Raw genomic sequence first — 8,593 nt, 5'->3', positions numbered from 1 at the left:
TTTTCTTTAATAACAACAGACAGACATCTGGCAAACAGACGTCACATATAAGGCAAACAAGAAAAAAGACAGACTGGCAATATGCCTAGCAAATGTATATTAGATTAAGTGCATTTAACCCATCTGTGAAGTGAAACACCACATACACACTAGTGAACACACACACTAGGGGGCAATAAGTACACTTGCCCGGAGCAGTGGGCAACCCTATCCACAGCACCTGGGGAGCAATTGGGGGTTAGGTGCCTTGCTCAAGGGTACCTCAGTCATGTACTGTCGGCACTGGGGATTGAACCGGTGACCTTCTGGTCACAGGGCCTGTTCCCTAACCTCCAGTGCAATGACTGCCCCCATATATATATATATGTTTGTATATATACATATAGCCTCCACCGACCACCACCCCCCATCCCCCCCTGCTCCCTTCATCCTTTTTCCCCTCAACCCCAGCCTAATGAGCCTCCCAGCACGTCACACCAGAGGCACAGGATTCCTTTGTTCTGTGTTTGTCAGTGGAAGTTCCTGATTTTGCTGAGGAAGCAGTAAAGCTCTGCCTTAGCAGATGGTGGGGAGCTTGGGCCCAGAGAGGTGGTGGAGCACAGCAAAAAAGGGCAGGGTGGGCCTGGAGGGGGAGCCCCTAAAGACCTTGCAGCATCTCACAACCCTGCACAGCATTGCATACTGATAGTGTGTGTCTTTTCAATTATATTTTAGAAATGTAGGTCTCACTTTATATTAAGCGTCTTAGGCATTATTTTAGTCGCTGTTACAGATGGATTACAGTAGTAAAGCTTATGTAATTACACATATGTATCAACTTCAGTTTTAGCTCATGGAATTACACAAGTGTATCTTAATAGCTGTAACAGCCTATTCTCTCTGATGTAATTACACATGGTAATAACAAATGTAATTACATTTGTTATTACCATGTTATTACCACATTAATGTTATTACCTGTGTCAGTCTAATTACATTTGTAATCAGACTGACACAGCAGTTTTGTTCAGCAGTAAAAAGGACGTATGCAATAAATTACATTAACACATTACTTACTTTCACAACAGCTTGTGAAATTGATTGTCAATCAGTGTTGCTTCCTAAGTGGACAGTTTGATTTCACAGAAGTTTGATTTACTTGGAGTTATATTGTGTTGTTTAAGTGTTCCCTTTATTTTTTTGAGCAGTGTATATGGATGTTGGTGTGTGTGTTTAATCATCTCCAAGCCTCTCCTCGAGGAAGCCCAGTATTATCTGTAGTTAAAAAGCAGCTCCTGGTTTGACCAATCAGTGCTCAGTAAATTGAGCTCATGATGTCACTGATGATATTAAAGAGTCTCTGTGGTGGCTGTGAAGGTGTCAAGGAAAAATATGGACCCAAGAAATTCTTACTTTTTATTGTTTTTCTGTTTATTTGAATTATGAATACGACTTTATTCTAATGTATATTCTATAAACTCACTGCTGAGGTACATTGTTTAAAAATTTGCTTAGATGCCTAAAACTTTCACACAGTACTGTATATATATATATATATATAAATATAAATGTCCATATAAATATATGTGTATACATGTATACATTCACACCCTTAAATATATCCGCGAGACCCAAACATAGGCATTGTTACATGCATATCCACAGAGACGAGAAAAGAAAAACAAACCAAAAAAACAAATGACCTTTCTGTTCTTCTACCCAGATGCCACTATCATCTGCCACACACCTGCTGAAAATCCAAAGTGTGCAAACACTGGACTCAAGTCAGTAGAGCATATTTGCAGCGCATTTTTAATGCATTTTCCCAGTTTGATCCTTTGAACCATCCAGAGTAGTGCTGGCTGAAGAATGCCGAATGTTGCTGTGATAAAATCCACCTGTAGCCCCTTTCATTCAAATGCAGCTTTAAATGACTTTAAAGGTGATATCGTCAGCAGTCACAAAATACAAGAGGCAGGGGCTAATAATATACCATAATATAATAATATATATATATATATATAATTAAGAATGGTACTATGCTTGTATTTACCATGTATTTTCCTGGTAAATTTTGAGAACATATGGTACTGTAAAAGAAAACTATAGCCAGATTTCCACCCTCTGAAACTGCAAGCGCCTCTTTCTGTACACAAAAAAATAGTCATCTGTCAGTTCTGCTGTTAAGCATCCAAATAAACTTGTCATCCACCATATGGCCACTTGAAAAGTTCTGTGAAGGAAGGAATTTCAGTCAGATTAATTAGTGTGGTGGCTCAACTAGTGAGAGAAAAGGCAAGAAATGGAGGCCTCTTGATCAGCGTTGGTTGCAGAGCTGTATTTTATAGTGACTTCTATAATGACCTAAAAACAAATATGTAAAAAGGGTTCTTTATAGCGATAAGCTCTTTTGGTTCCCTATAAGCCTATTAATGAATAGCTTAAGAGCCTTTTTCATGATATGACATATGAATGTGAACAGAGCTCAACACAGTGCTTGAGTTTAAAGAACCTGAATTGAAATGTTCTCCAAAAAATGGTTCCTAAATGTGTGGACGTCTTGTATGTAGTGTTCAAGGAAACAGCCTTGGTTCTACATTCAGGCCCAATGCCATCTCACCCCTTGCCCCATCCAATTAGCCCCTACCCCTCCATTTTGCCTGTTCATATCTAGGGGTAGGGTGTCCAGATTCTTGTTGAGATAGAGGGGTGGGTCAAAGAGTTAGGGCTACATGGAGGTTTTTCAGAGGTGCACTCCAAACGGAGTGCTATAAGAAAAAAGAAAAGAAAAAAAGACAAGAAATCCACAAATGTGAGTTTTTTCTCTATTAAAAAATTACGATAACCACTGTATTATCTTAGTTTAATGTTGTTTCAGTGTATTATGGCCCTTTTCTTAATAACAAGCACAAGAATCACTAATAGTGTGCTAATGTCTAGGTAGCTAGCTAATTAAATTTCCCAGTCCACCTTAAATGGTCAAGCAGTACTGAGGCCTGAGGTGCTGGAATGTAACTGCTGCTCCATTTAAGGTGGAATGAGGAAAACTGGAACAAGATGCTGGTGAATAGCTGACTTCGACTTCATATCACTGAAGAATTAAGGATGGGTGACAACAAATAACTGTCATATCTACAATAATTGAAGGCATATGATATCTAATCATGTATCTGTTAACTACATCCTTCCATTTCTTCTCCTCTGCTATCACTGCAGACTGTCAGGGTGGCTATAGAACCGGGCTAGTAGCCTGTTAATGAAATAATGTTCTGTTTATTTGAGGGTCCCATTTCATAGAGGAAGATTTCAACCACTATTTCTTGTAACTCGGTCCCAAGGGGCAAGGAGACACTTGAAAACAAGAGGGAGGGGTAAGAATAAGGGTCTATCATGGCTATTTAAAGAACAATGTTTTTAAAAGGTTCTTTGTGGAACCACAGGTAGCTGTTCTATGATATCAGAAGCCCATTTGGCTCCTTTATTTTTGAGAGTGTACCATAAAGTTCTATATAAAGGTTTGTGCAAACCTGGGCAGTAAGCATTTCCATCCATCCATCCATCCATCTATCCATTTTCTAAGCCGCTTCTCCATCAGGGTCGCGGGGGGATGCTGGAGCCCATCCCAGCGGTCTTCGGGCGAAAGGCAGGATACACCCTGGACAGGTCGCCAGTCCATCGCAGGGCAGAGTACAAACATAGACTGAACAAAAATATAAATGCAACACTTTTGTTTTTGCTCCCATTTTTCATGAGCTGAACTCAAAGATCTAAGGCTTTTTCTATGTACACAAAAGGCCTTTTTCTCTCAAATATTGTCCACAAATGTGTCTAAATCTGTGTTAGTGAGCACAGATCACTTCTCCTTTGCCAAGATAATCCATCCACCTCACAGGTGTGGCATAACAAGATACTGATTAGACAGCATGATTATTGCACAGGTGTGCCTTAGGCTGGCCACAATCAAAGGCCACGCTAAAATGTGCAGTTTTACTGTATTGGGGGTTCTGTGGGGGTCAGAAAACCAGTCAGTATCTGGTGTGACCACCATTTGCCTCACGCAGTGCAACAGATCTCCTTCGCATAGAGTTGATCAGGTTGATTGTGGCCTGTGGAATGTTGGTCCACTCCTCTTCAATGGATGTGCAAAGTTACCCAAACATGCTCAATGGGTGACATGTCCAGTGAGAATGCTGGCCATGCAAGAACTCGGATGTTTTCAGCTTCCAGGAGTTGGATACAGATCCTTGCAACGTGGGGCCGTGCATTATCATGCTGGAACAGGTGATGGTCTTGGATGAATGGCACAACAATGGGCCTCAGGATCTCGTCACGGTATCTCTGTGTATTCAAAATACCATCAATAAAATGCACCTGTGTTCGTTGTCCATAACAGACGCCTGCCCATACCATAACCCCACTGCCACCATGGGCCACTCGATTCACATTGTTGACATAAGCAAACCGCTCACCCACAGAATGCCATACATGCAGTCTGCCATCTACCTTGTACAGTGAAAACCGGGATTCACCCGTGAAGAGAACACCTCTCCAATGTGCCAGGCACCGTCAAATGTGAGCATTTTCCCGCTCAAGTCGGTTACGACGAAGAACTGCAGTCAGGTGGAGACCCCGATGAGGATGATGAGCAGATGAGCTTCCCTGAGACAATTTCTAACAGTTTGTGCCGAAATTCTTTGGTTATGCAAACCGATTGTTGCAGCAGCTGTCCAGGTGGCTGGTCTCAGACGATCTTGAAGGTGAAGATGCTGGATGTGGAGGTTCTGGGCTGGTGTGGTTACACGTGGTCTGCGGTTGTGTCGCGTTTGGATGTACTGCCAAATTCTCTGGAGACGGCTTATGGTAGAGAAATGAACGTTCAGATCACGGGCAACAGTTCTGGTGGACATTCCTGCAGCCAGCATGCCAACTGCACACTCCCTCAAAACTTACGACATCTGTGGCTCTGTACTGTGTGATCAAACTGCACATTTTAGAGTGGCCTTTTATTGTGGCCAGCCTAAGGCACACCTGTGCAATAATCATGCTGTCTAATCAGTATCTTGTTATGCCACACCTGTGAGGTGGATGGATTATCTTGGCAAAGGAGAAGTGATCTGTGCTCACTAACACAGATTTAGACACATTTGTGAACAACATTTGAGAGAAAAAGGCCTTTTGTGTAAATAGAAAAAGTCTAAGATCTTTGAGTTCAGCTCATGAAAAATGGGAGCAAAAACAAAATTGTTGTTATATTTTTGATCAGTGTACTTCAGTTCCAAGTGCCTAGGTGTTTTTGCAGAGTAGCAAAGTTTTCTGCCATGCAGCAAACAACTAATTTACAATCCGATACAGCCATTGCTGACCTTATCAGAGTTTAAAAACTTCTGCAGAAGGTCTTCATTAACACCATTATGCCTTCCATCTGCTCATGAATGTAAACTCACAGATGGTCAAGAAATCAGCAAATTTTTGGGGGTGAAAATGAACCAGAATGCATTCGAATGTTCTAAGAGTGGCATTTTGGCTCAGATCTCGAAAATATAATCTTTTCTTTTAGGGGAATCGAATGTAGTTGTTTTACTTAGTTCTAAAATCTGTGAGCCAATGGAAAGTCACAGTGCTGCAACAGCTCCGCCCATCAAGTCTCTGCGGTAAAACTGGTCAGTATGTCCTGCATTTGGAAAGTGAAGGCAGCCAAAAAACCTCACAATCTGTAATAAAAGTGCTTTTTATCTTTCTAATTTTCTGCAGCCTTCATTCAGATATGTGCTTTACTCAGCATTTTGTGTATTTCGCTGTTGTCAGAACAAAACCTCATATCTCATAAATATCATAAATAGTAACTTACTTTACTTTTAATGTAAGTCAATGGAACCAGACTTGTTTCCAAGCAATTTTAGGGCATTTCATTTGGTCCATTCGTCATGAAATTGACACACAATGTGTATTTTAACAGGTATTTTCAAATGATGTCAAAAACAAAACAAAAAATGTCAAAAGTGGAGATACAAGGTTTTCATCCGACAGCAGCGATTTATTGCTGAAAGCCTCAGTCAGTGGCTTCACTTTAAAATATCCACTATAATTTAGCAAATTAGTTAATATGACTTTAAAAATGCTATGTAATCAACAGTAGCCATCTGTTATGGTCCTCTCAGATGGAGCTGGGTAACATGTGGCATGTGATGGGAGAAGGAAGGAAGGACAACAGCAGTGGAAATTTCAGTCAATGCTTTTTTTCACCTTTTACTTCCCATTTGCAAAAGTGTATGAATTACATATACTAAGAAAGGGTGAGAGCAACGATATGCTCAGTCAATTGCTGAGAGTGAATAACACAGACCTTCCAAGTTGCAAAAACTCGTTTCAGGGAGGTACCCCCGAGCCCAGACCCCAACCCCATCAGCCCAATACCCCCCCCCCAACCCCAAACCACTACATATTGGGGCAGCCTTCCCTGCGCTTTACCTCTCTAACATGCTGTGGTCCCTAAAACGTATCAAAGCATGAGATATAATTTCTTTGCTTCGTCTGTTATTTATTTATTTATTTATTTTCTCTATTCAGCAGGCTACACCGAGTGATTGTGACAAACAATAAAATCACTACATTCACCATCTCACCTCACCTCAACAGGCCTTTTACAGTAATTTAGCCCGCCGTGGGCAATGCTGAAACCACTATGGCAAACAGTACAGCGGGCAAGACTTTCATTGTTTTTCGCTTTTATCAAACATGGGTACACTTTCGAGCAGCCAGAGGTGAAATGAGTCCTCTGCCATGACTCTCCTTCTCTCACTCACTGAACGCAGGGCATCTAGGAGAAAAAAAACACTGCCCGCCCACTCTATAAACTGATTGGCTGACTGACAGACTCTTTGCAGAGAACAGGCCAACCAGAACCCGCCCTGTTTTGCATGCGCTTCATAAATATGCACATGAGGGGAGCACGATGCCACAAGGTAGGCTACCACAGCAAGCCGGCCTTTCTCTCCCTCTCACCCCCTTTCTGTGTCGCCTGCGAGAGCGTCTCTTGGCCGCTCATTCTAGATTTTATCTGACTTGTGGGCATCAGGGAGCTGCAATGTCATATAATATGCGGGAGACTCCCGGAACTTCCAGGAGACTTGGGATGTCTGATAATACCCCAGATGAGAATGCAGTTCTCACAAAAACACTCACCACAGACGTTTTTGTCCAGTAGTGGCGTTTGAGAAAGGGCACCTCCAATCACATGAATGCCTTTCTTGTGTTTAATATCCAGCATGGAATCTTTAGCCTTCAGGTTCCACAACAGAGTCATTCTGGGTGAAATGTAAATACTGTACACCTGAATGTTTTACTAGTAATGTGCTCTGAAATCAGTATGTTTTCATTAAATCACCAAACACTGTAATTCTGTTTGACATTCACATGTTTCCCTGTCAGATAATTCATTTAACAGGGAAGCTTCAATAAGGCCCTGGAAATATTAGCATAAGTTAATCAGTGATACATCTTTGTTTTATTGTAATGCCAGGGAGTGATGATGAGGCGGACGCATACGCTGAGAGAAGTGAGGTTTATTAGGGGCAAATCCAGAATCTGGGTCTAAACAGACCAGGATCAACAAGCCAACACGTAGAGAACGATGTACAGACATGACATAAAGGAATACAGACTAAACACAAAAACAGAGACTGGGAAAAATAACGGAGGCCAGAAGATACGAAACCATCCATCCATCAATTTTCTAAGCCGCTTCTCCGTCAGGGTCGCGGGGGGATGCTGGAGCCTATCCCAGCAGTCTTCGGGCGAAAGGCACGATACACCCTGGACAGGTCGCCAGTCCATCGCAGGGCAGACAGACAGACACAGACAGTCACTCACAACTAGGGGCAATTTAGCACGTCCAATTGGCCTGACTGCATGTCTTTGGACTGTGGGAGGAAACCCACGCAGACACGGGGAGAACATGCAAACTCCACACAGAGAGGACCCTGGTTGCCCGGCCGGGGAATCAAACCCAGGCCCTCCTTGCTGTGAGGCGACAGCGCAACCCACCATGCCACTGTGCTGCCCGATACAAAACCAAACAACACAATACAAAGACCTGCAAACTAACAGGGGAAAACACAGGGTGGTCAGTTCATCACTCTGAACACAGCAGTTTCCTCGTATGATTTTCTTCTTTTGTTCTTTTGTCCATTTCCTTTCCTCAGTTACTGCTTCTCATAATTAAACTTGCAGATTTAAAAACTTTTGTAAAGTATTGTGCAGGACGCTGTCCATTCCTGTGGCATGGCTGCTAAAGAGTGCAGCTCTTGAGTGGTCACATGTGCTATAGGAAAATCCCAGCGGGACGCCCTGATCAAAAGCAGTGTAAGCTGAGTGACTAATCGCCTCTCATGTGGAGAGATAAGAGCAACAGCGGCCAACAGTCTTTACGCTGCCATGCCTCCCGGAAAACCAGCATATTAACTCTTAAAACAGTTTTCTAGAAAACAGTCGAGACTCACCCACTGCTGTTTGTTCTTCTACCAGATATGCTCCAGAACACTAAGGGGCTTTGGCAGCAGTCAGAATCTGTAAACTGCTTTATTACAGCTTCACAAGCAAGTTTCGCTTTCGATTG

Source organism: Pygocentrus nattereri, chromosome 5 (genome assembly GCF_015220715.1).
Source record: "Pygocentrus nattereri isolate fPygNat1 chromosome 5, fPygNat1.pri, whole genome shotgun sequence".
NCBI lineage: Eukaryota > Metazoa > Chordata > Actinopteri > Characiformes > Serrasalmidae > Pygocentrus > Pygocentrus nattereri.
Note: the sequence above shows the minus strand (reverse complement) of the source record.